Source organism: Pyrus communis, chromosome 12 (assembly GCF_041283825.1).
Source record: "Pyrus communis isolate YQ-2024b chromosome 12, ASM4128382v1, whole genome shotgun sequence".
NCBI lineage: Eukaryota > Viridiplantae > Streptophyta > Magnoliopsida > Rosales > Rosaceae > Pyrus > Pyrus communis.
Window position 1 is genome coordinate 12,356,859 of NC_142576.1, and position 8,466 is coordinate 12,365,324.

Below are 8,466 nucleotides of genomic sequence, written 5' to 3' on the forward strand. Positions count from 1 at the left end.
GCAACTGAAGATTGTGTTGTATGCAAGTATGCCATGTGTGGAGAAAAACCTCCTAGCCATCTCACCATCCACGTAATTCTATTAATTTCGCCCAAATCTGCCTAGTTTACATTATTGTTTTGTTTGTTTGATTTTCGTCCAAAACCAAATCCCCAATTGTCTTAGAGTGTCTAATTGGTCCAAATATGTTTTAGATTGTGTTTTTAAGAGTTTTGAGTCAAGTTAGAACAAATTTTCGTCCAAGTTTGTGATTAGGCTCAAAACTGCCCAGTTTGTGTTTTTAAGGCAGTTTTGAGTGTATTTAGCCTATTTTGAGTCTTGTGAACGTGTTTGAGTCTTTTTACGTGAGTTAAGTGTTTCAAAGGTCAGATTTATTTATTTGAGTTAGTTTATAGTGTTTAGCAATCCCTCCTAATCCCCGGTGTAAGAACGATCCCTACTTATTTATATGTTACAATTGTCAAAAGAGGGTTAATTTGTGTGTTAAGTTAATTTTCGCATCAAATTTTGGCGCCGTTGCCGGGGATTAGCAACTTTGCTAATCCCTTGTTATTTCTTTTTAGTTATTTTCGTGTGTTATTGGTTTGTTATTGGTTTTAGTTTCTGACTTGTTTGTTTTCTTGTTTTAGGCACTAGTTTATGACTCGGAGTTCTCAACCGGTTCATGCGCATATCTTAGACTTTGACGACGATTTTGAGCGTGCCTTGAGAAGAAAGAAAAATCAACAAGAGCCTCAACCACCTCAACCTGCACCTGAGCTTGAAGAGGACGAAACACAAGCGGAAGAGGAGGCCACGACAAGGATTTTTTAGGAAGAACAAGTTATGGCAGTCGACAACCGAACAATCAAGGAGCTTTCCGCTTCGGGATTGGATAATGCCATGCCTCTATGCATTCAATATCTAAGGGCAACCCCCGACAAGACTGACGAGTTCGAACTCAAGTCCAGTTTATTGCACCATATTCCTAAGTTCCATGGGTTGTCCATGGAAGATCCTAATAAACACTTGAAGGAGTTCGAGGTTGTTTGCTCAAGTATGACCCCGGTGAATGTTGAGAGGAGCATTTTGAAGATGAAGGCTTTTCCCTTTTCTCTCTTGGAAAAGGCCAAAGATTGGTTGTATGAACTAGCTCCCGGAACTGTCACATCATGGGAGAGTATGAAAATGGTGTTTTTGGAGAAGTTTTTCCCAACTTCTCGAGTCATTCTTTTGCGTAAAAGAATTAGTGGCATTCAGCAAAATCAAGGTGAATCATTTCCAACTTATTATGAACGTTTTAAAACCCTTGTTGCTTCATGTCCACAGCCCCAAATGAAGGAGGAGCTTCTTCTTCAATATTTCTACGAAGGGCTTCTACCAATTGAACGTCAAATACTAGATGCCTCAGCGGGTGGAGCTTTAGTGGACAAAACACCTATGGCCGCCAAGACTCTCATTGCCAACTGTGCTTTGAATGCTCAACAATACGAAGGCGTTGGTCAAAGAGACATGCCACGGCAGCAACAAGTTAATGAGGTAAGTGCTATTTCCGAACTTCAAAATCAAATGGCTAATCTTACTTCTCTTCTTTCGCAGTTGGTTGAAATACCAAAGGTACAAAATGTGGCTGTTTGTGGTGTGTGCTCCATGAATGGACATCTCACGGACAAGTGCCCTCAATTGATTGAGAACAGAGGGTGGGAATCTGCCAATGTCGTGGGTTATGGAAGCCAAAACCAACCAAGGAGTGATCCTTTCTCTAACACATACAATCCCGGTTGGAGAGATCTTCCAAATTTCAAATGGAGGGAGCCACAACAACCCCAACAAAAAAGCACATTTAGGCAGCAACCTCCTGGATTTTACCAAAGGCCGTATGCACCCACACCACCCCAAGCACAACCTACACAACCCAAATCAGGTTCGTCCATAGATAATGATCAAATTTTTCAATTACTAACTTCTATGGCACAGGGAATGCAAAATAGGGACAAAAAGGTTGATGAATTAGAAAAGCAAGTAGGGCAGATTACGGAGTTCATGGGCCAATTTAGAGAGCAAGGCAAGTTGCCTAGTTCAACCGTTGTCAACCCAAAAGGAGGATTCGAATCTGCCAAAGCAATCATGTTACGAAGTGGAAAACAAGTTGGAACGGCCTCACAACCCTCTAAATCAGCCCCAACGGAGGACAAAAAGTTGCAATTTGAGGAGGGGGAGCAAGAACAAGCCACGGCAAGGGTAGAAAACATCATGTCGTAGCCACCCAAACTACACCATTCGGCTTCCAAGGGTAAGGATGTTCCAAATTCGATTATTTCTAATGTTATTCCTCCAAATGTACCATTCCCTCGTAGATTCATGCAAACAAAGAAGGAGGGGGCTGAAAAGGACATTTTAGAGACGTTTAGAAAAGTACAAGTCAATATACCACTTTTGGATGCAATTAAGCAAGTTCCAAGGTATGCTAAGTTTTTAAAAGAACTTTGCACTACTAGGAAGAGAATTTCGAACAAAGAGGTTGTAAAGGTAAGTGAAAATGTCTCAGCCATCTTGCAAAGTAAATTGCCCCCTAAATGCAAAGTATCCGGGTAGTTTTACAATTCCTTGTGTTATTGGGAATAATCGTTTTAAACATGCCATGCTAGACTTAGGTGCATCTATTAATGTTATGCCTTACTCAATTTATGCATCTATGAACCTAAGTGAGTTAAAAAATGATGGTGTGATTATTCAATTGGCCGATAGATCTAATGCCTATCCAAATGGTGTTTTGGAAGATGTTTTAGTGCAGGTCTAATCTTTCTGGCGGATTTCTACGTGTTGGAAATGGAAGAATCAAACCATGCCCCGTCATTGCCAATTTTTCTTGGCCGCCCCTTTATGAAAACCGCCCGCACGAAGATTAATGTGTTTAATGGGACTTTGACAATGGAATTTGATGGGGAAGTTATTAATTTCAATCTTTCTGAATCTATCAAGTACCCTATTGATGATCATTCATGTTTTCCTATTGATGTAATTGATTCGTTGGCGCATGACCATTTTGAACAATTGAACGAAGATGCACTTGAATTGGTCATTACAAGAGGAATGGAACTCAAAGACAAGGAAGTAGGGCCATTGCCTACCCACGGCATGCATGGAGAGCACCATGTCGTGCCCCCTAGTGTTGATATGATTGAGATAGTGGCTGCCCTTGAGTCATTACCACTACAATCTGGTAAGTCTTCGGACCCAATTTCAATTCCAATTTCGACTAATAAGCCCATTCCTTCAGTTATGCAGCCACCTACCCTTGAACTTAAACCATTGCCAAGCCATTTAAAGTATGTGTTCTTGGGAGACCAAAAGACCTTGCCCGTCATCATATCCTCCACACTCACGGCACAAGAAGAAGGTAAGTTAGTGAGGGTGTTAAAGGAGTACAAAACTGCAATTGGTTGGACCTTGGCCGACATCAAGGGAATAAGCCTGACCACATGCATGCATCGTATACTTTTGGAGGAGGGGTCCAAAGCATCTCGAGAGGCTCAACGCCGACTCAACCCTCCAATGATGGAAGTTGTGAAGAAGGAGATAATCAAGCTATTGGATTGTGGAGTGATCTATCCAATTTCAGATAGTCGGTGGGTGTCTCCAGTTCAATGTGTTCCAAAGAAATCCGGAGTAATTGTGGTGACAAATGCCGAAAATGAGCTTGTTCCTACTCGAATCTAAACAGGTTGGAGGGTTTATATTGACTATAGGAAACTCAATGCCACTACAAGGAATGATCATTTTCCCTTGCCATTCATTGATCAAATGCTTGAAAAGTTAGCGGGTTATGCTTTTTATTGTTTTCTTGATGGATATTCAGGTTATAATCAAATTGTGATAGCTCCGGAAGATCAAGAGAAAACCACTTTCACATGCCCCTTTGGTACATTTGCTTATCGTCGCATGCCATTTGGTTTATGTAATGCACCTGCCACATTTCAAAGATGCATGATGAGCATATTTTCATATTATGTTGAGAAAATTATTGAGGTTTTTATGGATGATTTCAGCGTTTTTGGTGATTCATTTGATGGTTGTTTGAATAATCTTAGTTTGATTTTAAAACGATGCATTAAAACTAACCTTGTGTTAAATTGGGAAAAATGCCATTTCATGGTTAAACAAGGCATAGTTTTAGGTCATATTATTTCTGAAAAAGGTATTAAGGTAGATAAGTCAAAGATAGATCTTATGCGTCACTTACCCTCTCCTACTTCGGTTAAAGAGGTTCGTTTGTTCCTTGGACATGCAGGTTTTTATAGAAGGTTCATCAAGGATTTCTCGAAGGTCTCCCAACCTCTATGCCACCTCCTACAAAAAGATGCACCTTTCGACTTCACCAAGGAGTGCACGACAGCTTTCCAACTCCTCAAGGACATACTAACCACGGCACCCATCATTGTGCCACCAGATTGGAGCCTTCCATTCGAGCTAATGTGTGATGCATCCGACTAAGCGTTAGGGGCTGTTTTAGGCCAAAGGAAGGACAAGAAGCCGCATGTTATCTACTACGCATCCCGGACGTTGAATGACGCTCAATTGAACTATTCGACCACTGAAAAAGAACTTCTTGCCATTGTCTTTGCTTTAGATAAGTTTCGATCATATTTACTTGGTACTAAGATTATTATTTTCACTGATCATATAGCTTTAAAGTACTTGTTCACCAAGAAGGAAGCCAAACCACAGCTCATTCGATGGATGCTACTTCCTCAAGAGTTTGGCATCGAAATCAAGGACAAAAAGGGAAGTGAAAATGTGGTGGCTGACCACCTAAGCCGTATGATACATGAGGATGAACTGTACTCTATTGCAGAAACCTTCCCCGATGAGCAATTGCTATCCATTAAGGTAAGTGAGCCTTGGTATGCGGATTTGGTAAATTATTTGGTGACTAAACAAGTTCCTAACACTCTAAATAGAAACCAACATGATAAATTGAAAAAAGATGCTAGGTTTTATGTTTGGGATGATCCATACCTGTGGAAATATTGCTCGGATTAGATTATACGTAAATGTGTGCATGACATGGAATTCAATTCTATTTTAACATTCTGTCACACTTATGCATGTGGGGGACACTTTGGGACACAACGCACAGCCCTTAAGGTTTTAGAATGTGGATTCTATTGGCCAACTTTATTTAAGGATGCTAGAACCTTTTGTATGTCTTGTGATCGTTGTCAAAGAATGGGTAACATTAGTGCAAAGGATCAAATGCCGCAAAATGTCATACTTCCTGTTGAAATTTTTGATGTTTGGGGCATTGATTTTATGGGTCCTTTTCCCTCCTCACATGGTTTCCTTTATATTTTACTTGCTGTGGATTATGTATCGAAATGGGTGGAAGCAAAAGCCACCCGAACTAATAATTCTCGAGTAGTTGCAGATTTCATTAGAACTAACCTATTTGCAAGGTTTGGAATGCCACGTGTGATCATAAGTGATGGAGGGTCTCACTTTTGCTCAAGAAGTACAACGTCACGCATAAGGTTTCAACACCTTATCATCCTCAGACCAATGGGCAAGCCGAGGTTTCAAATAGGGAGATTAAGCAAATTCTAGAAAAAACCGTGGGCCCTACAAGGAAGGATTGGAGTGTACGGTTGGAGGATGCGTTGTGGGCATATCGCACGGCATATAAGACCCCTCTGGGCATGTCCCCATTTCGGCTCATTTATGGCAAACCATGCCATCTTCCCGTGGAATTGGAGCACAAGGCGCATTGGGCCATCAAGACATTCAACATGGACATTGATGCTGCTGGAATTCATAGGAAGCTCCAATTGAATGAGCTGGAAGAGATTAGGAACGAGGCATATGACAACGCTCGAATTTACAAGGAAAAGACAAAAGCTTTCCATGATAAGATGATTCGAGGCAAATCATTCTCCATTGGGCAGAAAGTGCTACTCTTTAATTCTCGCCTTCGCTTGTTTCCTGGTAGGTTGCGTTCTAAGTGGGTTAGCCCGTTTGTTATTACTAACGTCTTTCCTTATGGGGCAATCCAAGTTCAAAGCTTGAAAACAGGACAAGAGTTCAAGGTGAATGGCCATCGATTAAAGCCTTACTACGAGAATTTCGAGGAGCATGTTGTGGATGATGGACCCCTCCATGCCGTGGGTACTACTAATGAAGCTTAGCATGGCTTACTCGTCTAGCTGGAAGACGTTAAAGCAAGCGCTTCTTGGGAGGCAACCCATGTATTCGACAAAGAGAAGATGGAACTTCCACTCCAAACCCAGATTTGCGTTTCTAAACCCTTCTCCTTGCTGTTTATTTTATCATGCTTAGTTGTTTATTATTTGTTTGCTTTTATGTGAGTCTTTGTGTGAAACATTGAGGACAATGTTTGATTTAAGTGTGGGGGGGTAAACAAGTGTTTTTATGCAAAATTCATGGGATTCTATCACCTATCACTTCTAATGTTGTTTCTCACTGTTTTTAAGTGTTTTTAGTGCGTTTTAAGCTGTTTTGGTGTGTTTTGAAGTAAAAATCCGAAAATTTGAAAAAAAAATCGAAAAAAGTGTTTTGAAAAAGCCAAAAAGAGTTGTTTTTGTGTGTTTGTTTGTGTCTTAGGGTACCTTCCAACATAATGATGAGGATTTGGTTTTTAATGCATGACTGTTAAAGAGAGTTACAAACAATGATGGAAGTTTGATTTGCTCCTTGGTTTATGCTTAGTTGTAGTTATAGTTTACGAATTCACATGTAATCACAAAGAATAAAATCAGTTTTTGTAACATGCTTGAAGGAAGGAACTCAAACAAACACTACATCCCTGAGAGACTTGAGCCTAAACGTTTATTTGGAGAGTTATTAATCTGTGCATTCTTGTTTTCTAAAGTCGTTGCATGATCTCATTATTCTTTGCTTGGTTGCTACTTAGAATGCGTTTCATCACTATAGTTCCAAATACTAGAACTCATACCCGTTTTATTCAAAGCATGAAATTGATTAGCATAACAAATAATGAGATGAAGTTGTGTAGTAGTCACCACCATAGCCAAATAGCCGAATCCACCCTTGTCATTTGTATTGTAGGTTTAAACCCCTTTGAGCCTCATTTAGCCTATTTTCTTGTTAACCACATCACCCTTACCTAGCCTAGAATAGGACTTTCCATACCCTTGTTCTTGAAGTATAGTGGAGCATAACTTAGAAGGAATTCCTTTTGAGTGACATTACTCACAATTGTTGATTGTTGAAGAAAGGGTCCAAAAAGTTTGAATATGGTCCTAAGTGTTGTGTGACTTTCCCTTGGGTGTTCAAAGTGGACTTCTGCGTTCTAAAGGGAATTCTAAGTGCCTAATTCAATACTTTGCTCACTATTGCTTTAAGAATGTTTGTTTATCCTTTACCTTTCGTTGTTAGCCAATACCCTAGCCCCATTACAACCCTTTGACTTCCATCTTGATTGTTATGTGTTTCAATATGTGGAGTTTAAAATGGATTTGAGCATATGGTATCCCTGGTTCTCGCGTCTAAGTAGTGGCATTCCATTCATGAGATCATATATAGACATGTTAATAATTCCAGAAAATGCTTTCCTTGTTATAACATATGTGAGTGTTCGTCTACATGTTTACATCAATCTTCTCACATATACCTAGTGCAGGGAGTGTAGTCATAAAATCTGTGTGAAAATTGAGAGTACATCTAGTAAGGAATTGAGAGAATTCTCTAAGGCATGTTACTATATTCAAAATGTTGTTTTAATGGATTAAATGCGAGCTAGGGAATGGTGACTATGATTAAGTATGCTCGAGGGTAAGGATTGCTTAAATCTATGTGAGTGATCTTTGACATGTTATGTTCATTGGAAATCCCTGAGGCAAACGTTGGAAGGTTTAGATTATATGTTTTGTTTCTTTTGTTTGTTTGTTTTGCTCGAGGACTAGCAAAAGATAAGTGTGGGGGAATTTGATAGGAGCATATTTAGGCGACTTAACTAGCTTATTCTTGTGCATTTGTGCTATTATTTCTTAGTTAATGTCGTATTACAACTCAATTTCGTGTGTTTGTAGGTCCTATGGGTTAAAGTACCAAGGAAGTTCATTTTGGGGTCAATTTGGAGCAATTTTGGACACTATGTGGTTAGCTTGCATATGGGCCAACATGGATGGACGAAGTTGGACTTCAAGAGGCTAGAAATGTGATAAGAAGAGGAAGGAACTAAGTTAAGGACAAAGTGGATAAGGAAGTAGCTCAAAGAGGAAACCCTATCCAAAACCTTATCTAAAACCTTATCCAACATTATCCAAAACATTATCCAAACCTTATCTCATCTTATCCTATCCAAACCTTATCATGTCTTAATCCTAATTGCAAGGGGACCTAAATAAATAATTCTAGAACCTATTTCTAGAAGCATCATATTCTAAAAAGCCCAAATCAGCCACAAAACCCATTCCTTCTAGAAACCCTACAAAAGTGGCGCACCAAACC